This window comes from Mustela nivalis (genome assembly GCF_964662115.1).
Source record: "Mustela nivalis genome assembly, chromosome: 12".
NCBI classification, from domain to species: domain Eukaryota; kingdom Metazoa; phylum Chordata; class Mammalia; order Carnivora; family Mustelidae; genus Mustela; species Mustela nivalis.
Genome location: NC_139031.1, coordinates 25,499,428 through 25,526,454, shown reverse-complemented (window position 1 = coordinate 25,526,454; position 27,027 = coordinate 25,499,428). Strand labels below are relative to the sequence as shown.

The 27,027-nt window shown below is 33.9% G+C and overlaps 1 long non-coding RNA gene across 3 annotated transcripts in view; it reads left to right on the top strand.

Moving 5' to 3' along the window:
* Positions 1–27,027, top strand: part of LOC309845145 — a 34,510-nt gene that overhangs the window by 6,029 nt on the left and 1,454 nt on the right. For 2 of the 3 annotated variants that reach the window (XR_014301069.1, XR_014301071.1), the window contains 5 exons: positions 6,706–6,803; positions 10,534–10,656; positions 16,216–16,315; positions 17,135–17,258; positions 25,777–26,014. This is a non-coding gene — a long non-coding RNA (uncharacterized lncRNA). The remainder of the gene's footprint in view (positions 1–6,705; positions 6,804–10,533; positions 10,657–16,215; positions 16,316–17,134; positions 17,259–25,776; positions 26,015–27,027) is intronic. The other variant, XR_014301070.1, reaches the window with a different exon arrangement.

Sequence of the window (27,027 nt, the reverse complement as noted above, 5' to 3'; positions counted from 1 at the left end):
CACCAATAAAATTTAAAGGCTAAATGAAATGGATAATTGTGGGGGATATAAATATCTAGATTTGCTCCAGAGTGATAGAAACCGAATTAATGAGAAATTATAGATAAAATGGAAGAGACAGTAAAAGATCAACTCTTGAAAAATACACGAGTCCCTGAAAACAATATATTACCTGTTAATAAAAAAAAAAAATACTTGATTAAAACATTTCACTTTTAAGCTGGGGAAGAAACAAAATCTCTGTCCACTTCTAACAAAGAAAAATGATGAAGTAGAACTTTTATATTCGATGATAACAGCACAGATGATCCCAAACTTCAAAATATTTTAATAAGTCATACCATACGTATTGAACCAGGGGACCATTTTGAGAGAGATGGCTGAGAGATCACTGACCACTTCAGATCATGAGCAAATCTGTCAGAACAGCATGTTTCCGAGTAGTTGGTGCCATCCAGTGAAAAAGTAACTCTTGTGTTAGACATCAGGCTCAAGTGTGTGGGCTGAAAAAGTCTTCCCAATTCTTTGTCCTCATGGAATGGCAAGGGAGTTAGAGTTGAAGGAAAAAAACCTACATAGTTTTTGCAACAAAGCAGTTTACCAGACTCTTCTTCATGTTAACCCCCAAAGTTCTCATCTTGTCTCCTCCTGCATCAAATCCCGTAAATAACTGAAGCCAGAAAGAGCTTCACACTTTCACAGGTATGCAGCATTATAGAAGGAACGTACAAGGCAAAAAGTCATTAAAAAAAATGAAAAGCTAAAAACAAAGTCAACAAAATATTTCAACATGGAGTAGATAAAAACTTTAATGAAGTATTTTTCTGTGAAATCAAGTAGATTAATTAAAGAAAAAAATTCTCCATGTTTGAAGATGTCAAGACAGAAATACGGGAACTCAGAGGAGAAATAACACAACAAAGTAAGTGGGAACAAAGATAAAACCATATGAGTGATACAACAGTTGAAGCATCCACACCACTGAAAACAAAACTACCTAAATGAAGAACAAATTTCAGTTTATGGAATTACATAATAGAAAAAAAAGGCATTTAAATAACTAGGAAGAAAGATATGCGACAACTTGCCAAAAATAGATCATTATACCCATACCCAGGGTCCACATAAGAAAGAAAAGAACAATTAGAGCAGAAAGTAGATTTAAAAATAGAAATCAAGAAAAAAAATCCCAAAATTAAGAAAACACTTGACAACAAATTGAAGGTTGACATCGTATTCTAATTAAAATGGACTCAGACTTACTAATACTGTGGCATTTTCACATAAATTTCCCGGAGAGATTTCTATGGTACATAAGCCACCAAAACTAAGTCAAAACAAAACAAAAGAAATCTCTGTTGGTTTTAATCTTCCCTACAGCATTTTCAATTTGAGAACAAAATAAAGCAATTCTAGGAAATCCTCAAGTAGATGAAGTGTGACTTAAATATTTTATACCATTCTAAATTTTGGTTTATCTATAAAAGGCAAGATAAGGGATAGTGGCTGACTCCCTTGGTATATAGCTGGCTCTGAAAATATAAGCTGTTTGCTCTCATTTGCGTAGCCTATATAATTTCTACCAAATTTAAAAAGACTTCTTAAAAGCTTCATAGAAGCTTCAATATGGAAATATGCCTTGTGAACCTCCAACACAGGAAGGTAAAATAAATGATTCTCCTACTTACTCTTCTTATTCTATGCGTTCTTCTTTTCTCAGAGCACATTCCCAAAAGTGAGTTTGTGGTAATGTCGTACAGATCTTCCCAGCGTAATTCTTTTTAGTTTGTCAGTTATCTTTTTGGGAAAATAAATAATGGTGCCTGGACACGAAGAAAGTTTTCTTTTTTCCCTCACATTTGTAAGCATAATTTTATTGGGCTGAACTTATATTAGATATAAATGGTAAATAGTTCAAATAATTTTAAATTATGCTATGATATGTATTTCTTTTTTTAATGGAAACCATCTGCCTTGATATTACTCATTTCTTTATAAGTAGTTGAAAAACAAATATCCTTAATTTCTCTCTTTATCCACTTGTATTTTCTGCATCTTAAATCTGATGGTATATGGCAGACACTCTCTCTTTACTTTTTCTCTTCATTTCCAATTTCTTTCTTCAAATATAAATTAAAAATAAGAGATGTAATTCTCCATGTTGAAAATAAGAGACTCCACCTCACCCATTTTCTTAGGGAACTTTAGAAAACTTATAAGTTCTTTCTCTATCTCTTTGAAATGTATGTAAATCTTTTTAAAGAAAAATAGACCTGTCACCAGCTTTATGACCCAAGTATATGTCTTCCAAGGACCCGTGAGCCATCTCTTGGAAATATAATTATGAAGAGAGATAGCATCCTGATCCCTCCCCATTCCTGTAGCTTCCTTCATTTAAGTGGCTGTCTTTCTCCAAGTTGCAAAACTTCCTCCTAGCATAAAGATAGAAGTTTGTCTTTTCCTTGGATAAAGCCAATTAACTCACACAGATGGTCATGTCAATTATCAGGTAAATTTAGAATGAACTGTGTGGTGACAAATAGTGCTGTCAAGTTCTCTTTCTTGGTAAACTAAATTCCTCTATTCTAGACTTGGCATTTAATTTTAAAAATCTAAACATAGAACTATATACATTTTGATTCAGTTTTATCTGGCTATATTCAGCTCGTTTTTTTCTAGCAGATCTTTTTGAATGTCAACGTGTTCTCCAAGTATTAGCTATGATTTCAGTTCTGGGTTAGTAACGGATAAGTTTATCTTTTATTTTTCCTCTAGGTGAGAAATTGACTAGCATTAGTTATTCTCTGGAACAATACCATTTCCAGAAAGATAATAGAAACCACAAAATTGAAAATGTATATCATTCAACACTTGATGTAATAATATGTTATTAGACTGAGTATGTCTTGAACTCATCTATAATGTTCATATATGCCAGGCATTGTTCTAAATAGAAATATAAACCCAGTTAACCTTTATTGTAGCCCTGTGAAGTAGTACAATTGTCACACCATTTATAGATGACTAAACTGAGGTACAGAGTGGTTGTATAATTTACCCAAAAAAGCTTTAGATAGTAAATAGTGGAGCCAAGATCTTAAACCAGAAAATCTCACTCCAGACTCATTGTTTTAAAAACCAAGCTCAATTCCTGTTCTAGCCAATGTATTACTTTGTAGTAGCATTGCAGTTTTATCACATGATAGATGAATTCAATGTTATTTTTATTGTTGATAAACTCTTTGGAAGTATTGTAAAATGTTTTTTGTGTTTATGCTCAGAAATTTATTTTACCAATTATTTTCATTAGTTCTAAGAACCCTTTTTGAAATAGTAGTGGTTAAGTAGTAGAACCTTAGAAAAACACAAAGAAATGAAGTTATTTAATTAAGTTTCCATAACTGGATCTGAGCATTTTTATGTTGGAATATAACTGCAAGCACTGAAATACTCTGAAGTTAACACTTTATTAAGATAAATAGAGGAAATTCACACCTCCTTGGTGTTAAATTGTTCCAGGCTTCATAGCAGTTTACAAGAAGCTAGTGCATTGATTTATAGCATGAAAGCTATCTCTGCAGCCAGAGAGGCTAGCTGTTTTAATATTTGGTAACTAGAATCTTAGATTGTGAAAACACAGCAAAATCTATAGTGAGAAGAGTATGCCCTCACAATCTGTTTTTCATGTACAAAGCTCATGTGAAACAAATCATCTGAAAAATAAAGATATTTTAAAATAAAAGTAAGAGTCATATTTATTCTAAATTCTTATGGTTAGCCATTTTCTTATGCTGATCTTCAAAATCTTTCTATGAACACATCAGGAAAACTGCTAGATGAGCTTTAATACCAATGAAAATCTCTTTAGAAAATGTAAATATAACAAGTGACAAAAACTTATACATTATATTTGTAATTGACATTATTCTTGCAATTCTAATTGGTTCAAAATATTCAAGAATTTTTTAGAACTAATTTTTAAGTTTTAATATCTGGGAAATGAAGTCATTTTCAGAATCTGTTGGAATGGGCAATAAATTCCCCTTTTTACTGTGAATTTTTATCTATTAATTATGAGTGATGTAGGCAGTCATATCTTTTCCCTTCATCTTAACAGAAAAAATTCTGAGATAATTATAGTGAGGCTTTTCTTCCTAGCATTTTGGGGGAGAATGCAGTTTTTATTAATAACTCATTGAGAGACTATTAGATCTTATATATATTTAATGAAAAGTCCTTTATTTTATGGCACTATTGTTATTTGACATCAAACAACTCAAGGGAAACTTGTATTTGTTTATTTTTAAAGATTATATTTATTTATTTTAGAGAGTGCATGAGCAGGAGGGGGGCAGATGGAGAGGGAGAGGGAGAATTTCAAGCAGAGTCTGTGCTGAGTATGGAGCCCAATGTGGGGCTCGATCTTAACCCTGAGATCATGACCTGAACAGAAATCAAGAGGTAGTTGCTTATCCAACTGAGCCACACAGGAGCCCCTCAAGAGAATCTTTTAAATGATGAATGATATAAAAGCAAATAAGCTATAAAAACAGGTATGTTAAAAATATTTTATACTTTCGGGGAACCTGGGTGGCTCAGTGGGTTAAAGCCTCTGCCTTCGGCTCAGGTCATGATCTCAGGGTCCTGGGATCGAGCCCTGCATAGGGCTGTCTGCTCAGCAGGGAGCCTGCTTCCTCTTCTCTCTCTCCTGCCTCTCTGCCTACTTGTGATCTCTGTCTGTCAAATAGATAAATAAAATCTTAAAAAAAAAATTTTATACTTTCACCTGAAAGTGAAAATGAGTAGATTATTTCTACAGGGGGAAGAAATATTATTTTCTAAAAAATATTTCTTTAATAAAAACAACACTTCTTAAGAATTTGAAAGATTAAATTATGAGAAAACGAGATTGATGTCAATTGGGAAATGCAACTGAGCATAACAATTTTTTATGAAGTAAGTTCACATAACTAAGGCAGACTGTATCAGCTGTTAATCATGTTGAGAAAGCATGTTTAAAGCTTCATTCTATGTTAAACGTATAGAATTATGCAGAGCCAAATGTCTATTTTAATAATTGGAAGTGCACTTAAATTAGATTAATTTTCATCCACAACACAATTCAGAAATATATGAAATAATTTCAGCATGTTATATAAAATCAAACAGTTTTACATTCTGTAGAACTTATCCATCTGCTCTTGCAAAATCTTTGTATTGAAGCTAAGAAAAATTATGGCTATACAATGTATTAGATATAGTTATGAGGTGTATCGCTTAGCAGTTGTTTTAATTGATGGAGTAAGCAATATTGGTAAATTTATACATGCTAAGCACATTTTATATCTTTGTTTTTGCTCATCTTTCCTAAATAAATTAATAGAAATTTAATACAGATACCAAACTTGCTAGCTCTCTAAGATAGAAGTAGTTAAAGTTCTATGACTAGAAAATATTTTGGGGACTATGTGAAATCACTTGTGTTTTGTAAGAAAACCTATGATTTGTAATTAATGTTTCTTTAAAATATTTATTAGGAAAATGTTAGTGCTAGTACAATGCTGATTTGTTGCTTCTCAAATGTATTTGACAGCATACAACACAGGAATAGCTTTCCAGAAACAAAGACATTTTGATAAGAAAAAATTTAAATATTTAAGATTTTAGGGTTTTTTTTTTAGTTTAAAAATATATTTCATAGATGAACTTTTAGAATAACATCATCAATGTAAAGACAATCAGAGCTTAAAAGTAAAATTAGAAATAAGTATCTTATTACCCCTTTAGTAGAAATGAAAGATGGATGTAGTTCATCTCAGGAATTAGAGGTAAATGTTCTGAAGACTATTGTGGTTTGTTGCATCATTTATATGCATTAATAATTGAAATTAGAAACTTTCCTATAGCTAATTATTTTTTTCAGTAAAATAGTTAAATTTTTCTCTGGAACATTTGTTCGGAGACCTTAAAAATCAATTATTCAAATCATGTAGATGAAATAAAGCTGAAGAGAAAATGTTGAAATGTTTGAATTTCTCAGAACAGCCCAGGGAGATACAAAGATTAAGCAAATGAAAGAGAGACTAAGACATGTCGAAGATAGAATAGAAAATCATATATATGTGTGTGTGTGTGTGTGTGTGTGTGTGTGTGTGTGTGTATGTATGAATGTATGTATATGGATCTCTCTGGGCTGTTCTGAGATAGATAGATAGATAGATAGATAGATAGATAGATAAAACTTAAGTAGAATAAGAGAGGGGCAATATTTGAAATAATAATAATTAAAAGTTTTTCCAGGTTGAGGAAAAATAAATAAGATTCCTTACAGTCCAGAGGCACAATGATTTCTAACCAGAATAAATACAAATAAAGTTATGCCAATAATATCCAACTGAAACTGCTGGACACCAGAGACAACAAAAAAATAAAGACAATCAGGAGAAAGAAGATTACCAGGAAAGAAAAGGTGAGAAAGAGGAAGAGATTAACTACACAGAAATAGCATTTGGACTGCAGCAGATATCTCAAAAACAGTAAGAAAGCTTAGAAAATAAAAAATAAGTAATAGTCTCACAATGTTTAGAGGAAATAACTGCCAGTTTAGAGTTCTGTACCCTACTAAATAATTCTTCAGGAGTTGTGGGGGAGGGTGGAGATATTTTCAGATAAAGGACTTTTCATTTACTGGATTTTTGTTTTTAGTCACTAGAGACTCCATCATGTAAAGTACCACTCAGTAATTGACTATTGGAAGAAGAAAATTGTACCCAGACTGTAGGAACAGGATTCATAAATGGATGGTAAGAATGGATATTGATAAATATGAAGTAAACCTAAATGAAAATTGCTGTAAAAATAATGACTAATTGTGTGAGGTTTAAAAATAAGACGATGAAAATATTAGACATAAATTACAGGGGAGGAGTTAGAAGTTACTTATATCATGGGGTGAGGAGTATAAGGATATTGATTAATGTTAGACTTTGTTAGGTTAGGTTACATATATTAGAAACTTAAGGGGAACCACTAAAATAACAGAAAAATAATGTATAACTTCCAATAGTTTAGAAGGAAAGAAAACGGAATAAAGACAGTTTGTCAGTGCAACTGGAGGCAGTAGAGGGAAAAAAAAAGAACATAAAATACAAAGTAAGTTGGCAGGAATAAAATACTAAAAAACACGATAAAGGAAAAAGTAATAACCTCGACAATTAAAAGGTGAAAATTTGATGACTGGATTCCAGCTATATGCTATTTGTTAGAGGGTGAGAGGCAAAGGGAGAGGAAGAGAGAATGTTAAACAAGCTCCACGCCCAGGACGGAGCCCAACACAGGGATTCCATCTCACAACCCTGAGATCATGACCTGAGCTGAAACCAAGAGTCAGGTACTTAACCAACTGAGCCACCTAGGCACCCAGCTATATGCTATTTTAAAAGGCAAATCTTAAACATAGTCACATGGTAAATTTGAAAAAGCAGAATAAAAATTATATACCTAACAAATATTAACCATAAGAAGCTGGTGTAGCTGTACAACTCCCAGGGGAAAGAGTTTAAGGCAGAAAACAGTAGTAAGGTTAAAGAGGGTCATTATAAAATGATGACTTTAAAAAAAAAACTTCACTAAGACGATGTGTAAGAAAAAAAGGTAGAAAAATCCATTTTCCTATTACTTATGCATGTATAATTCTCAAAAGGTTTAAAACTAGATTAGTCCTACTTGAACAAACTTCCTTTTATTTCTTGACATCTCTCCTTGAAAGCTTAGAACACATTTCTTTCACTAAGCCTTCCAGTATTGATTTTTTCCCAACTTTTTCTGTCTCCCCTTTTGCTCTTACATGGCGTATTGTAAATCGAGTTAGATGGGAAACCTCACTGGAGCTTTGTCTTTTAGGTGTTTGTAAGTGCCATGTACCCTTACAACTATTATAAATAAATAATCATCATCATCTTGGGATAAAAATGAAACATAAAAGTGTCAATCTTTCAAACAAAAATGAGTTACCTTTCTCTCTTTATACCTTAGAGATGCATTCTTGTCAAATTCTAGAAACTCAAGTGTATTATTTAAGTTAAAAAAGAAAAAAATGTGTTATATCAGTCTAGGGAGAATAAGCATCCTGTTTTGCCTGATTTTAGCACTGAAAATCCTGTATCCCAGGAAACTCTTTGGGCATCTGGAATGCTTGGTTGCTCAATAATATCACTTTTAAGAAAGTCAAAGCACATACATCTTATACCTTTTATTGAAAATTCTTCTAAATAAATATTCAGGCAAAAAGACCAAGAGTTAATATCCATAATGGAGAAAAATATTAACAGTTTTCCTTAATGCATACTATATTGTTAAAAAAGTCCACATTTTTGTATCCTGTCTCTTTCTAACTTGATTAAATGTAAGGCATCTTATTAAGCGAAAAGTTTGCAAAGCAGTGGAAAATGACTTTTCCTTTAAACTAATGTCTGTTGTCAAGAAGTCTCTGGTACTCCTGGAATTTTTATTAAGCATGCTTGAGAAACTCACAATTATTTTCAAGCACCACAGCATCTAAAAGTTGAAGATTGTGAAGTATAAGGCTAGAAACCAATTCTTAAAAAGAATACAACAGAAATGTTTCTGAGACTTGAATTTGCCTATATTAAATAGACTTTTTTTTTGGCCAAGGAAGTGGATAAAATTGACCAGAATTATAGGCAAGGAGAAAACGTATAGTTAGATTATGATATATCTCCTTAAGCAAATAATATAAACATCTCTACTATCTGAATCATAAACTATATTTTCCACATCTAATAGCTTATGAAATTTTAATTTTCTCAGGTTGTCAGTTTGGCTCTGGAAACCTAATAATATTTTCTCAAAACTGTTCATCCACTCACAAAACTATATACTAAGTGGTTGGGAATTCCAACAGAAATAATACATAACCCAATTTTTAGGGGACTCATATTTTATTAGATATTGAAAGTAAACAGATATGTTTATTGAAATAGAATACAACTGTATATAGGAGGTGCCGTCATTATAACAAGAAAGAAATTACTAAGGTGTGTAGCAAAAATTTACAAGATAGGATGCTTGAACTGGATCTTTATTCGTTCGTTCATTTATGCACGCATGCATTTATCAAAGTTATTAAGCATCAATTTTGTGCCAGGCACTGTGCTCAGTGCTGGCTATCAATGTTTGTTTGTTTGTTTGTTTTTCTTCAAGATTTTATTTAAATTCAAGTTAGTTAACATATAGTATAGTATTGGTTTCAGGAGTAGAATCTAGTGATTTTTTTAAAAGACTTAATTTATTTGAGAGAGGGAGAGCACAGAGGGGGAGTGAGAGGGAGAAGCCGACTTGATCCCAGAACCCTGAGATCATGACCTGAACCAAAGGCAGATGTTTAACTGACTGAGCTGCCTTGGCGCCCTGAATTTAATAATTTATCACTCACATATAACAGCCAGTGCTCATCACCACATGTTCAGTCCTTAATGAGTTCTGGCTATAGTTGTAAACAAGAAAGAAATGCTCCTAACGTCACATGGCATACACTCCATTAGGAAGGGGAGACAGTAAACATATTCACAAATAAATAAAATACATTAGTTTCAGTTGGCAGCAAATGTTCTCAAAGGAAAAAGCAGGTGATAGAAGAGAGACCACTGGAGGAAGCTGAGGAATGAATAGTTGTTCAGGCAGATGGGATGGGGGTAAACAAGGACAGGTCCTTCTAAGCTGTCTGGCTCCTTTCTGCAACATGAAGTGGGCATTTCACATAAGTGGTCACCAACATCCTTGCATTTTTCTTGGTGACTGTCTTAAAGAATAAATCCTAACACTGTATCCACCACATTCTAGTTTGTCTTTGATCTTTCACTCTTTTGACCTCACATCTTTTTTCTCTCTTTCTTTGCCTTGCCAGACTGTTATTTAACACCATTTTCTTGTTTGCAAACTTTCCACGATTCTGATTCCTATTCTTTCCCTGGCATGGCGAGAGGTAAAGGGAGTTGGAGAACAAGAGATGAATACCAAGCCAGAAAGCCATTATCTTCCATAAGTTTCAGGGCCATACATGTAGGAGCGGGAAGAAGCAAATAAAACTCAGAATCAATCTCAGGGGAGTGGAGTAATGTAGAAAAAAGAAAAGAGCAAGAGGAGAAGGTCCAGATATTTTGTGGGGATGAAAGAACTAAAATTCTACCTTATTAGATACAAATATGGGAGGGAGTCAGACCCAGTTGAAAGTCCAGGGTTTTTAGAAACCCGCCAGCTTTTTGGCACCAGCTGATCCTGTTACTGTTATGAACTTGGGGACCAATTCCTGGCTATATAATGAACTGTAGGACCAATGAGCCAAAGCAATTTTACCACTAGAAATGCTCTATCATTGTAGGTCTGTGCTTCCCTGCCAACCAGCCCTCTGTCCCTCAAGACATTTATGATCTGTTCCAACAACTGAAAAATGGGGAGTTAGAGTACACAATATATGAAAGCTTATATTCCTCCTGCTATAGATGTCTACTTTAGAATCAAGATCTGAAGAGAATGAGCATCTTTACCTCTACTCTGCTTGCGTCTACCTTGGACCTACCTTGAGCAAATTCCATCGATAACAGTTGCTTTGACGGAAGACTGTAGCAGGTTATAACGGTAATTACACGATTATTATGTTTCAAGGTATTACTGTCTTAACAGTTATTAAAAGTGGCCTTATAATCAGAAAAAAACACAGCAGCTTAAATAGAAATGCTACATGATCCATGATCTCACTGATGCTTGTCATCCTTTTTTACTATTTTCACTATTAGTGTGAAAGTTTGTAAGTTAAAGTAGGTGAGAAATTCATTTGGAGATTGTCATTTCCTTTACATACTTTAAAAGAAAGCTGAAGGATCTGTTTAAAATGAGATATCTTGGTTTGGCACCCAAATATGCCTCCTTTTCATTTAGTGTTACACTAATTAGTTCAGCACTATCATCCAACTGTCAGATCATATTTACTTCAGTTAATTTCATTTCCACCCGGTGCTTTTCCATAAAAGTGAACAATAGCTTATTGTTTGTTTTCATCAATAATTTGTCATAGTGACTGCTCTGTATTCAGGTGTAATATCCCTTACCTTGGAAGATAAAAAAAATTCTGTGTACATACATAGACATATAAATACCAGTTTGCTGATAAATTCTAGCAAAAAAAAATGTCCTTACTCAGCTAATGAAGTATTTCATAAAGGAGTTTTTGTTATGTAACTTTGTATGTGTCTTCAGGGTTATTTCATTTTAATTTTCTAAGTGAAGGGAGGACAGTATAGGCAGGTGACATTTTTAAAATACAAACCTAAAATTATTTTTAATACAGGTTCACTGAGCATTTAACAGTGTAAATATTTGCCCTGACTATTTCTTTATAAGATACTTAAAAATTATATGTGGCTGTATTATCTGTGACATGACAATTTAGTAGCCAATTAAATTTTGAAAGTTGGTCTTAGAAATGAAAGAAACAGGCACAAAATAAACATTCTATACTGAGCAATTGTGAGTGGGATGTTTTTAAGGATGCAAAGTTATTTTTGTGAATGCAGTTTTACTTCCAAGTGCTGGCAAAATTATTTATGTATCTGTCTATGTGAAAAGCGATTCATATTTGAAAACATTATCAAAAATTTCCCCTGTTTGGTACAGATTTGTTCCCAAATGTGTCCTAATTCTCTCAGTGCTTCTGGACAAAGACATTTGCCAAGAAAATAAGCAGACATGACTCCTAAGATGACTAACTTTCAGTCCGGAGAGGAATGAAGTTTGTTAATCTCCCAACCACTTTTTCTCTGTGTGGAGAATTCTTGGCTCTCCTTGATAGACTCAAACATGCACTCAGGATTGGCTTAATGTAAGGGGAATGTGTAAATATCCATAGTCTGTGTGATTTCAAGGCATTACCCCTGGTTTAGGGTTAGTTTCAAAGACTAGGAGAGCAGTCCTTTGTGTCTCCCTGAGAATAAAGGTAAACTCCAGGACAATGGGATTGGCAGGACAGCGTCAGTGGGAGGTGAGGAGCACCAGGAAACCTTAGAGAGGGAGGCAGGTTGACCATAAAGGAGGAATTTCAGATTTGCTATAAATTTGTATTTTTTTTAAGATTTTATTTATTTATTTGAGAAAGAGGGAATGTGAGAGAGAAAGAGCATGAGAGGAGAGAGGTCAGTGGGAGAAGCAGACTCCCTGCTATGCAGGGAGCCTTATGTGGGACTCGATCCCGGAACTCTAGGATCATGACCTGAGCCGAAGGCAGTCGCTTAGCCAGCTGAGCCACCCAGGTGCCCAGATTTGCTATAGATTTGTATTTTTAAAATTAAAGTTTAACTTTTATAAAATTTGACAAGATTTCCTATATCTTAGTATTCATAGAGTAAAATTACATTAATAAGGAACACTTTAGATCTTAATGCCACAACAAGTATAGCATCTTGTCCTAAAATACAACTTTCGAAAGGTAAATTGCAAAGTTTTGGCTTTACCACGTCCCATTCCAATATGCTGTCATTGTTAGGGGAAATGGGGAAAAAATGTGATTGGTAGTTTGGCCAGGTAGGAAAGAGCATATTTCTAATGTTCATGGTTTGTGGCATAATTATTCATAAGAGTGAAAACAATGAACATAACCCAAAAGCCCAACTATGAAATATCTGTTGTAGATATCATGAGTATCAGACATTAAGAAATATGCATGTCTTTGGGAAATGTTCAAAATACATTAAATGAAAAAACTAAATTATAGAAGAGTAATCAATAGATAATGTCTTAAATACATTATGTAGGGGACATGCAGATACCCCCTACAAGGATAGATTTCTTGTTCAGCCACAGGGTATGGTTGGCAGACAGCCTCCCCCTGACAGTTCCTTTGGGTCAGCGTCAGCTTCAGATAGCTGCTTTGCCTAACCTCACTCCCTTCCTTGGACAGCCCACACCGAGCACTTGATGCAGGCTAGGGTAGGATTTAACAATCTGGACCTGACATAAACCACTCTGAAAAGTTAAGGCTTGCTCTAGAGCTCCTCTTGGTTGGCTGAGGTTTTTCAGACCTGACATAGTTTGATTTCTTCCTCCACCCAGGCCTGTTGTAAATTTGTTTTTAAGCCTCTAAAGTTTCGATAATTTGATAAAACAGCAATAAGAAACTAATTTATCATCAACATCTCATTTTGTATGATATCATTATAGTGAAAAATATTTTTCAGGGGGAAAAAAGTGTTGGGACAATATATACTGAAAGGTAAATAATTATCAATGAGTAAGATTTTTCCTCATTTTTCTTATATTGTTTTTTAGATTTTCTATAATAAATACATGTTTCTTCTGTAATACATGAATTTTTAAAGGAGAAAAAAAAATTGTCTTCATGACTTCAATCAAGATACTCAAAAGTAATAATGGAATATATGCACCCAACTTTATCTAAAGGAAAAGTGAGAAAAAAGTTGCCTATTATCCACAAAAAATTATTATTATTACTATTATTTTTTAAGGCAGAAATTTATTTTGCTCTTAAGTAATGGGTAGAAGGAAAACAGTTCAAGGCTGGCAGGCCAGTTTCTCCAGCCTCAACATACAACTTCTGTAGCTCCCATAACACTGCTTAAGTACCCCCCAGAACCTCAGCCAGCAAGAGGAGTATACACCCGATCCCTTATTTAAGGGCCCAATCTGGAAGTTCCACTCCCATCTCACTGCCCAGTCACGGGACCACAATAAAACTATAAGGAAGGTGGGGAAGCCGAATCTTGGGCTGAGCAGCCAGGCATCCAGGTAAAACCCCAGAATCCAGAAGCTCTTCAGTAAAGGAAGAAAGGGAAACATACATGACAGCAGCAGTTTTTGCCACATGTGTTTGCGAATACACGGAAAAAACAGCCTGCAAGAGTAAGTACACACGAATTATCGTCCTTATCTGTGGAATAGGAGCAAGAACAGCGAGGAGACAATAATTCCCTGAAATTTTTTAGATGGTGATAGTATATTCATGTATGAACTAGGAAGTTTTTAAAATTTCACAAAATTTTAAAATCCTTTATTGTTACTCTTTCATAGTAATAGAGTAATCCTTTACAAACAGAACTGTGAAATCAGATCAACTCAACTGGATTAAATAAAAGCATAATACATGCAAAATTAAGTCATTAATAATAATAATAATAATTTAAGTTTCATTCGATTATTCCTCTGTTTTGTTTGTTTGTTTGTTTGCATTGGGGGGGGCAGAGGAAGAAGGATAAGCCAACTCCATACCCAGCACAGGGCCCAACACAGGGATCTATCTCACAACTCTGGGATTATGACCTGAGCTAAAATCAAGAGTTAGAGGCTTAACCAAGTGAACCACCCAGGCATCTCTCATTCTTCTGTTATGGTGGTTATTCATATTGGGTTTTTGTTTTTAATTTTTTCTTCACCATTAACAATGTTATCATATATCCTTCTACCTAGATTTTTATCTACTAGTTCTTAAATGTTTTTAGGATAGATTCTCAAGAGATGAACTCCTGGGCAGAGAATTTATAAATTTTCATTTGTAATAGATGTTGTAAGATTGCTCTGCAAACATGCTACAATTTAAATTTTCACTAGCAATGCATAGGTACTACCCATTCCCCAGAGCGCTCTTCTAGATTTTTACAAACTCAGACACAAATGACATTACTGGACTTAGGAAGCAGGCAGAACTTGTAGTAAAGGTGACTTGAAACTTAACTCAAGGTTTTTGGCTAGGAAATGTTTATATATTTCTTATTTCTGATCGAGACTGTCCTGAGAGCAGGAGGTTGAGCTGTTGCTGTCGGCAACTACCTTGGGTCATACATGGCCCACCTTTCCAGTCTCATCTCCGGTTAGTTCCCTTAGCTCTAATCCAGTCACACTGAGATGTATTCTCCTTGCCATCCTTTATTTATTCAAAATTTAATTTTCTTCTGCCTGAAATGTTGCCTATTATCAATCTGTTTTCATATTATAAGATGATGGAATCGAAGAAGTTCAGAATTTGGCGGTGGTGGTGGGGCGGGGTGGTAGGCAAGAGATGTATACTTTTACCTAACCCAGTATACATGCTTTTCTCCTGAACTTGTCGTTTAACACCTAAACTTAAAACTGTGCTAGTAGGAAGCTTTCCCTCATTCCTTCAGCTGACGTCATTTTCACCTCTATTGGAATCTATAATGCATTGCTTGTACTTTTTTTTTTTTTAAAGAAGTTTAGTACAGTAAGTACCTTAGAATTTAGATAATCTTCTTCTAAATTAAAACATCCCTGAAGGAATGAGTTGCCCTTACATATTTTTTGTAACAGTATCTTATAATGAATAGAGATGTAAATATTTATTGAATGAAATGTATATCTGTTTAGTGTACAAGTGTGAAAGCATTTGAAATTATCCAAACAAAATAAAGAACAACAACAAAACCCCTAAATCCCACTAATATGAATTAGACAAAGACTTTGAGAAGAATCTGAGGCAGAGAACCATACCTATAGAAGCAGGAGTATATTTATCTGAAGTCATAAATTCTAATAATTTTGAATAGTCCTAAATTTCTGCTATCAAATGTGACCAGTCAGCGTATACCACTTGTTATAGATTTAATTGCATTCTCCGAAAAGATATGTTGAAATTCTCATTTCCTCTATCTCAGAATGTGATTTATTTGAATAGAGGGTTTTGCAGAGGTAATTAGTGAAGATGCAGTCATACTAGAGTAGGGTAGGCTGTTAATCCAGTACAGATAGTGTCCTTATAAGAAGAGAAAAGACATAGAGACAGACACACAGAGAGAACACCATGTAAGGATAAAGCAGGCATCTTGGAGTGGGTACCTCAACAAACCAGGGACACTGAGGATTGTCAGCAACCACCAAAAGCTAAGAGAGCATCATGGATCAGAGTGTCTGCCTCACAGTCCTCAATAGGAACCAGACTTTTCAATACCCTCGTTTTGGACTTCTAGCCTCCAGAATTGTGGGGGGAGTAAATTTGTTTTTTGAAATCCTGTGGTAATTTGTTATGCAGCCCTGGAAAACTGATATGCCATTCTTCCCCCTGATCCTTTCTTCACAGTAAAAATGTAAATTCAATGATTTTAATAAGCTGATGGTCAACTGGTATTTGAGAAAAGTTAAGAAGGTAAAAACTGTTATTTGTGCTTACCTCTTCAGCCAGTGAGTAGAGAAGCCCTTTGAGGAACTGTAATTAATGAGGGAAGCCAAACACAGACAGATGTGCTATGTCCCGGCAAGGGAAGTATCCAATGGCCAGGTAAGTAGATAAAAGAGTCAAAGCAGAGCAGGAGGTCTAAGGTTCATGTATTAATCAACATCGGGGAGATCTGAAGAAATTGAAGCAGCAGGTAGGCAATGGGTTGGTTCTAACACTGATGGATCAGAAGTCTTCATCAATTGAAGGATCAAGGGCAGTATAACTCGAGAACAGAGACACAGAGCCAGAGGAATGAGAAAGAAAAGGAATAATTCTGAAGTTGAAGCTGTTTGTTTCCCCAACTTCAACTTCCTTTGTTCTTGCCTCACAAAGACAAGTTTCAGTCTTAAGGAACTCTTTCTTCCCCAGATGCCTATGGAGGTCTTACAATATTAAAACAAATAGCCCAGTCGCACGGTTGCTGGAACAGGCAAACACCTGATTCTGGCGGAGGTAGTTCTTATATTGATCACTTAAGCCAGTCTTTTCATAAAATATTAACATTACAAGGCTTAGTTAGAAGATGTTAACTGCTGAGAGCTCTGGTGAGGTCTGAGTTTATGTTGGACTGTAACTCCAACATAATATTTTTCCTTAAAATCAGTAAACACAAAGACACGTTTCCTTTTTGCTAGAGAGGAAATTTCGGGATATTATTGTGGAACACCCTGCAGTTATTGCACAGTAAAGAAATATTCCTCATTTTAGTCTAGCATCTGAAATTTCACGTAGATATAAAAGTACATAAAGTATATAAAATTTTATATAAAAGTATAGATATGAAAGTATATAAAGTATATGAAATTTATATAAAATTTGTACTAAAATTTTATATAAAAATTATTGTCAACATTTCATGCCTCCAACTTTAACTTGCAGCCTTCAGAGTACAGTCAGTGTGATGTTTTGCCCGGAGATTGCTGTTATCCCAAATGAGAAGGAATGTGTGGTACTATTAGAAATGAATACATCAAGCTATAGTCAAACACCAGGAGATAAATGGGTAAGTATGAGAATTTTTCAAAGATATGTCATTGCATTAGAATAATATTTGGGTGCTCAAATGGCAAAGGAGACCCTGGCAGAAGACCCCATAGGATGCTTCCCCAATTTGTATAAAATGGGAAATCAAGGTCTACAAAGACTTTTTGAGGTTTTGGGTTTTGTTTTTGTTTTGCACAGGATATTTAAATGAGACATTATCTGTCAATTAATTCACTTACAGTTGACCCTTGAATAACATGGGTATTAGCGGCATTGACGCCCCCCATGCAGTCAAAAATCCCCGTATAACTTGATTCCCCCCAAACTACTAATAGCCCACTGTCAACTGGAAGCTTTTTTAATAACATAGTCAATTACACATATTTTAAAATTTATATGTAGTACATACTATATTCTTATAATAAAATAAGCTAGAGAAAAGAAATGTTATTGAGAAAATATATTTACAGTATTGTACTCTATTTATATAAAAAAAGAAAACTTCCTATATGTGGACTTATGCAGTACAAACCTATCTTCTTCAAGAATCAAGTGTAGTAAAATTCCACAAAACCTTTCAAATATAAATGAGATACAAAGTGACTAATATAGTTCCTGTGCTCTAGGACTATATATAGGGAAGAGACAGATGTATAAAATTAACCATAATTTATGGCAGAATGTGATGAAATCAATTATAGAGTCAAATCAAAATCTGTATGTACACAAGAGAGCATAATTCCCACCAGGAAATCAGAGGCGTTTTCTTAGAAGATAAGGGGTTTGAATATTTGAACAGAGTTTAAAAAGTTAGACAAAGTTTCACCATTCAGAGGCAGAGAAAAAGAGGAATTCAAAGGGATGAGTAGTGAAGGCCTGAAGACAGTAAATGTTGAGATCAGGTAAGAAGTCTGGTGTGTCTGGAATGTAGGGAAATGAGGACAGTCATGTGACATTGAGATCACAGAGTGCCTAGAATGCGAAAGTTAAATTAGTTGCATGATATTCCTTGAGAAATGGCAAGTCAGAAAAATATTTTAGTGAGTTATAGAGTTTTTTTTAATCACCTTCCACTCAACATGTCAACTATACAACTTTTTCTTGATCTCATTACTCAGTTGACAGATTGCAGGTTTTGTCTGTTTTCAGAGAATTACCCTTCTTTCCCTATTCCCTGACAGCTTTTCTCTTCAGATTCTGACTTTTGACATTTGATACATAAGCCTCTGAATCACAGTGTTTGTGTTGAATTATTTGATCAGGCATAAACTTGTATTTGTAGATTATCAATATTTGTTTTAAATCTTGGTAAGACCGAGCTTATCCTGTGATAAAATTTTGGCGTGAATGTTAACATTAGCTAAATGCTTCAAAGTCAGTCTGATTCACTTTACATTAACCTGATTTTTAGCATGAGATCCACAGAGATTACTCATCTAGCATCAAAATATGATGTAGAAATAAGATAACTGAATTGACATGTATTCCTTAGAGCAACTCTATCCACTATTTCTTTCTTCAAAAGAGTTTTGACAGCTTGTCAAACATTTTCTTACAAAGAGTCATCATATGACTGCCTTCATCAAACTACCTGTCGGTTCATACCCATTCAGGCTTAAAACGGAATCAGTGTATACCCATTTGTTTCCAGCGTTGTGAATAAGAATTGCTCAATTCAACACATCCTGAGAGAATATGGTCCAATGGATTGAGCAACAAAAAGGAAGTTTAAAGTGTAGGCATCTATTTCTGGTGGGGTTTTATTTTTATTTATTTATTTATTTTTTACAGACTTGTCATATATTTGAGAGGATTTTACTTTATTTCTGCCTAAATTCTCTTCTCCAGCCCCTAAACTTCTTTTGTGGTATTTGCCATCTGTCATCAAGAAGGTGATGCTGATGTACAAGATGTGATCTGTAGAAGAGAACATTATTTCTAAAAGTTTTTGGAAAGATATTTATTGAGAAACAAGTTATTCTCCATTCTCTTCTCTAGTTATAAGCTCTTGCAACCTGATTCATTGTGCAGCTCCAAATTAAAAAGAGTGTTGGGGTGCTGGGTGGCTCAGTTGGTTAAGCATCTGCCTTCAGCTCAGGTCTTGATCCCAGGGTCTTGGGATCAAGCCCCAAGGCAGGCTCCCTGATCAGCAGGGAGTCTGCTTCTCACTCTCTTTCTGCCTCACCCCTTGTTCCTGCTCTCTCTCTCCAGTAAATAAAAAAAATCTTAAAAAAACAACAAAAAAAAGATTTTTCATTCACTCTTCTTAAAATTCTTGTCACCTTTTGCCTTTGTCTTCAAGATGTCAGTTCCGTCAAAGTAAAATGTTCCATATTACATTTCTATTTCTTTAGGACAAAAATGAAATCTAAGCTATTTCTGAAGGAAAAAAAAAATTGTTACACTGGATGCTTGTGTGCTTTTTGTTTCTCTTTTTTTCTCTGATTCTCTTTTTCATTTTTGAGAATGATTATAAAAATATGTGCTTTCATGAAATACCCCTACCCAATCTTGGGGCTTATATATTTTTTCAATATTAATTTTTGTGTCAATAAACTTATTTACCAGTTCAATTTTACTTTTTGAATATGTGTGAAAAATGGAAGATGCACCACTTTATCTCAGCACACCTTAATCCTTACTACCATGAAAGCAACTTCATTTAAGTTCTACATGCATCTCAACTTATTTTAAGAAACAAAATAGTGTATGATCTATCAATAAGGAAAATATTCATTGTAAAATTATTTTTCAATTACATGATGCCATACATGTTTTCATTATTGGCTATTACTTTAAATAATTCTGTTGCAAGTTTTCCCATGAAAGAAAGAAGTTTTAAAACTGGGTGCTAGGATTAATTTTTTATTATTTTTTAATTTAATTTTTTTAAGTCAGGAGTAATTTTAAAACCCAGAAGAAAAAAATAAATAAAATATGAAATGTCAGCAAGAGTAAAGATGGTCAAAAGTGGCTTCTTAGTCCTCTTAACTGAATGGTGAGTGATCAATGGAAATCCTTTGCAACCCTTGATGAAATTATGCATCAATTCCATCCTAAACCTCTAAAGATTTTATTTATTTATTTCACAGAACGAGACACAGTGAGAGAGGGAACACAAGCAGGGGGAGTGGAAGAGGGAGAAGCAGGCCTCCCACAGAGCAGGGAGCCCAATTTGGGGCTCAATCCCAGGACCATGGGATCATGACCTGAGCCCAAGACAGACACTTAACTGAGCCACCCAGGTGCCCCCTATCCTAGCCTTTTAAGAGAACTCTTGGCAAATACTTTATATTTCTGTGATACTCAAATTCATTCTTTCACTATACTATGCATAAGCATATTGAGTCCATTTATACCTAAAGTAATATAACTGACTTCTTTGGTTTGTTTTGTTTCAAGTTTTTATTTAAATTCTAGTTAGTTAACATAGAGTATAATATTGGTTTCAGGAATAGAATTTGCTGATTCATCACTTACAGATACCATCCAGTGCTTATCACAAGTGCCTTCCTTAATACCCACCACCCATTTAGACATCCCCCACCCACCTCCCCTCCAGCAACCAAGGCTCAGTTTGTTCTCTGTGGTTAAGAGTCTCTTACAGTTTGCCTTCATCTCTGTTCTTTTGTTTTTTATCTTCCTTCCCCTATGTTCATCTGTTTTGAATCTTAAATTCCATACATGAGTGAAATCATAAGGTATTTGCCTTTTTCTGATCGACTTATTTCGCTTAGCAGATTATACTCTAGCTCTATCCACATCATTGCAAATGGCATTTTTCCAAATTTAGTTATTGTTGATAATGCCACTATAAACATCAGGGTGCATGTGTCCCTTTGAATCGGTATTTTTGTATCCTTTGGGTAAAACCTAGTGGTACAATTGCTGAGTCATAAGGTAGTTCTATTCTTAACTTTTTGAGGAACCTCCATACTGTTTTCCAGAGCGGCTGCACCAGTTTGCATTCCCACCAACAGTGTGAGAGGGTTCCCCTTTTTCCACATCCTTGCCAAAATCTGTTCTCTCCTCTGCTTAGCCATTCTGACTGGTGTGAGGTGATAGCTCATCATGATTTTGATTTGTACTTCCCTGTTGATAAGTGATGTTGAGCACTTTTTCATGTGCCTGTTGGCCATTTGTATGTCTTTAGAAAAATATCTCTTCATGTCTTCTACCTATTTCTTAACTGGGTTATTTGTTTTTTGGGGGGGGACTTGAGTTTGGTAAGTTCTTTATGGATTTTTGGTAGTAGCCCTTTGTCAGATATGTCATTTGCAAATATCTTCTTCCATTCCATATGTTGCCTTTTAGTTTTGTTTATTGTTTCCTTTGCTGTGCAGAAGCTTTTTATTTTGGTGAGGTACTAATAGTTCATTGTTTTTGTTTCCCTTTCCTCAGAACAGTTGTTTAGTAAAAAGTTGCTAAGGCTGATATCAGAGAGGTTGCTGGCTATTTCTCCTTGAATATTTTGGTGGTTTCTCACATTTAGATCTTTCATCCATTCTGATTTTATTTCCGTATATGGTATAAAAAAATGGTCATTTTTTTCCTGTGTGTATCTGTTCAGTTTTCCCGACAGTATTTGTAGAAGAGACAATCTTTTTTCCATTGGATATTTTTTCTTGCTTTGCTAAGGATTGGTTGACCACATAGTAGTGGGTCCATTTCTGGGTTTTCTATTCTGTTCCATCGATCTATGTGTCTCTTTTTATGTCAGTACTATACTGTCTCAATGACTACAGCTTTGTAATATAGCATGAAGTTGGAATTGTGATGCTTCCAGCTTTGCTTTTCTTTTTCAGGATTGCTTTGGTTACTTGGGGTCTTCTGTAGTTCCCTACAAATTTTAGGATTATTTGTTCTAGCTCTGTGAAAACTTGCAATAATCCTAGAATACAGTTGACTTGGATATCACTATTGAAAAATATTACTACTTCTGATAGATTTGACCAATCTTTCTGAATGTCAGTTTTAAAACTTAAAAAACAATTCAATTGGTATCTGGAAAGTTGGTTTCTGAAAAGTCTAGATAGTAAGTTTTTCAGAAAATATTTAAGTCTCAGTAACAGGGAAGCTCTTGATTTTCTTTGGATTTGAAGCAACTATTGTAAAATAAATGGATTGTTCACAAGATTTTTGAGCATTTCTTTTTCTGTATTTTCTTATATTGTATTATGCTTGCCTGAAAACTTGATAACTTGTTCAGATTGCTGAACCTCATCACTATTCTCTTTCAGGGATGGAAATGCATTTCTCTCAGTAAGTAAAATAGTCTGTGGCAAAAAGGTTTGTCCCCTTTGAATATGATTCACTATCATCCTCTCTCCAAAATCTATGAAAATTCAAATTGAAAGATATTACTCTATTAAGCGATGACATAATTCATATTCATAATTACACATATTACATTTGAAACCTGCTTATTTTTCTGCATCCTAGAATGAAAATAATTTGGTTGGTGTGATCCTTTGTGATCTCTAATGCTATTCATTTAAGCCGGTCTTTAGTTATAAAATTTCTCTATGCTTTCTTTTTTCTAAAGTTCCAAATAACCAAAAGTTTTCAGGGAATAGAAAGATGCCATTACATATAGATAGATAGCATATCACAAAGACCAAATAACAATACAAAGAAACTTAGATTACTGATTTTCCTCTCAAGTAAGTATTCACCTAATTTTATTTGAAGAATTTAATTTAGCATGCTGCATACACATCAGACACTCGATTAAACCTTGTTCAATAAGTGAATGAACTCCAGATAAAACTTGCATTTAATTTTTTTAGTTTATTTAATATGATATTAACGTATTTTAGTATATCATTTTAATATGTGCAGATAATTTTATTACTTTGTCAAGGAGAATTTTTTCATAATCAATTTATTTTATAATGCACAGATTATGAAGTAACCATACTTGAAAGATCTTACATAAATAGCAATGAATATTAAAAAAACAACTTATCACTTTCCACAAGACATGTTTTAAACTAGTTCAAATTGTTTACTTAAAATTTTAATATTTCTTTAAGTTACTAACTCAAAACTTTTTTTGGTACCTAAAGACTAAATTAGGCAATATTTCTGGTATCTCTGAGGCTCATAATAATAAAAGTTTATGATACTAATAGTATAGAAAAATGTTATATTTAGGAAGGAACCCTTATATTTAGCTTGTATTAAAAGAGAAAGGAGACATACATCTAGGGGATATATCAATTATTTTCTATTCATAGATAAAGTGTGTTAGCAAAACGTTATTTAATATTACATCTACTTAAATATCATTTTGTTTCAGTGGTATTGTTATACATAGCTTTTATGTCAATAATGTTATATTGTGTATTCCTATTAATGTGTGACATTTAAAATTTCAGAACGAACATACATTTCTCCAGAAAAAAGGTTACCAGATTACTCACTTCATTGAACGTAATTATTTTATACGTTAAGAAAGCATAATTATTTTATGGTTTAATATGATCTTAAAGATAATATAGCTCAACTCCTGTTGTCTCATTTCCCTTTCTTGTACTCACATTATACATGGATATTGAGGATGGATGAAATTATGTGTATTAAAGGTCATGCTATTATTATTGACAAGGAGACAACCAAAACATCTGACCTGCAATTTGTGTGTTTTTGCCCACTACACCATTCTATTTCTTCCCAAATTTGGGGTTTTTAAATGGCAGCGACTTATGGTGAATCCAAGTCTTCTAAGCCAAATTTTCCATTAGTTCCTTTTAATCTGTGCATGAGTAATATGACCAGCAAATCTGGTTGAGATAAGGGGCATTCACAAAGTTCAAGGGACATGTTCAAGACTGTGCATATACTTAGCATAAGAGTCAGGATCATAAATCAAACGTAAGATTCTATAGTCGGTACATCTTTCACTATATCTCACAGCTTTTGGTCTAAACGTGCATTCAAGTCAGAGCGTATTACCATGCTGGGGGAAAGGCAAGGGTAGTTATGGCCAAAATATGTAAATGAGCACCTGCTGAAGACCACCAGAGCCATCTGCTGCTTGGATTCTCATACTCATTTGCCGACCTCTTAATGCTAGCTTTCTCTCTCAGTTTTTCAGGATGTGAAGGGAGGGCCACATTCTGTACAGATTTTAAGGCATTAGCAATCACTGAGATTATCTCATAATGAGCTTGTTGAAGAAGGACCCGCTTCATTTAGTATAGTAGGGTCAGTCCCAAACTGCTTGAAGACTCTGTGGGTCATTCTTAGAATGCAGCTTACAAGAATACTTGAAGTTGGCCTTATGGATTCTCAGTCATTCATTCCAGTATTCCTTTCAGCATTGGCCATAATTCTTGATTTATGATTCTAGGAAACTTCACAATCTAAATTTTCAATTCAAATCAGTGTACTCACTAAATACTTCTCCTAGTCTTATCAGCATCTGTGAAAAAGTCCTTTAGAAGTTCATTCACTTGATATTAACATTATAAAAATAAAGCAGAGTCAGATGGAAAATTGGAAATACACAGAAAAGAAAAAAAAAACAGAAAGAATAAAAGACGCAAGTAATAACACAGACTTGACTGTTCAGTTTAGGTGTATAGTTTTCATTATGAGTGTATGTATAATTTATATGTAAATTTTAAAATATAAGTAATATCAATGTTATTTACATATATACAAAACACAGTTAGTTACATCATCTCTGGTGTACGAATTTTACCGTTTAGCAATATGCCATTAAAAATGTATTCTTCCATCCAGTATTATTCTTCAACATTGTTTAAAACAGTTTCATAGTGTTTTGTGATTCATAGTGAATCATGATTGATTTAAATATTGCCTTTTTTTTTTTTTAAACATTGCTCTTTTAAGACTTAGGTTGCTAACAATATCTTTGTTCATATTAACTTCTGTGAAAATCATTGCATATATATCTAATAATTTCTGTAGGAAAATCTTTATGAATCTTTAGAAAAAAGTGGATATTGCTGTGTCAAAGAGTATGAAATTTACTCCTACCAGATAAAGACTTTTTATGGTTAGACTTTTGAGATGACTTCATTATCCTTTTCTTATTTTTAAAGATATTATTTTTTTTTACTTGAGAGCAAGCATGAGTGAGAGAGAACAGACGCAGAGTGGCAGAGGGAGAGGGAGAAGCATACTTCCTGTTGGCTGAGCAGAGAGCCCAACAGGGGGCTCATAATCATGACCTGAGCTGAAGGCAGATGCTGAACCAACATAGCCACCCAGGCACCCCTCACCTGCTTACCAGAGCTTCCATTCTTAAACATTTACTGTGTGCTGAGTTCACATTACATGGATTTTCTTTTTCATTTTATACAGCAAAATCCTTGCTGTTTACTATTATTATGCACAATTTACCAATTGGGTAGAATATGACTCAAATTTTAATTTATTATGTTTTAACACGCTTGGTCATGTCAGAGGTATATATCCTTATGTTTTACATAGCTGGCTTTATGTGCCTTTACTTACTACTGTTAATATTCCCATGTGCTCAAAGATCTTTTATTTTTCTAATGTAGAAAGGAGCAAGTTAGAAAACCACCCTGCTAACTCCCTCATGCACTTGTGACAAAGACCTTCCATCAATCAAATCATGGATACAACTACTTCCTACCATTCTTTTCATCATTCTCTCAGGCCATTATTTGCAAGTCAAGTGGGTAATTCGTAGGTGTGTGCTCATTAAGAACCACTGCATGGAGTCCTTCTCTCTTTGAATTAGACATCAACAAACAGAACTGACTTCTAAAATAATTGGTGAGAATTAATTTTACTACCAAATAGAGATACTATAGAGGAGAATTTGGAGAATGATTAAGAAGTGCCTATACTGAAAATCGTCATACTACATATTACATTATATGTGGGTGATGTAATATTATACATCTCATATTCAAGACTATGTTAACAACAAACTTTTTGGTAATGAATTACAATAGCTTAACTGGTAATTCTTTTTTGACTCATGATACAGAATTAGGCAGAAAAGGACTTCTGAAAATATGGTATTTCAATATTAAATCATTTTATGCAAATCATTTCATTCTAGTTTTACTTTTTATACTTCTAGTTAGGTATTTAATTCTTCTGTGTCGGTATGTCAGATTACATGTCTATGCTTGTCAATGGGTAATAATAAATGTTTATTAATGGCTTATTTACCAATAATGATGTTTTAACCAGAATAACTCAATATGTTGTTCTTTCTGTACAAGGATCAATAAAGTTGTTAAGATAGATGCAATAAACCAGATTCTTAAATATATACTAAGTTAAGAAAAATAGTTAAGTGAATTTAACATTCTAAAGAGTATTATTTGCTTATAATTTCAAAAAATTACCACTTTTTTACTGTAATTTGAAGGACAGCCAAATAAAATTTTAGTCACCTCTCCTGAGAATTCATTTTTAATCATCATGCTTTTCTAATTAAAAATTAAAAAAGCTTTGTAGTTCTTAGACCCATAGTTATATTTTGTGGTTTACAATGTTATTTCACAACAAAGAATACTTTTCAAGTTATTTTCAATGCTTTCAATACTCTAAACTTTTAATAAGAGTAGTTTTTAGTTTGATTATCTAGATTTGTTAACCAACTGACTCTGAAAATGTAACAAAAAGCTTCCATGAGTTTGGAGAGGAAGAACATGTTGGCCAAGCAATTTATCACTTAGTCTCACAAGCCAAAAAACACTTTGGCCTCCGTTAAAGCACTTTTGAGAGCTACAGTAGTTCCCCCTTATCCTCAGGGCATCCATTTTACACCCCCA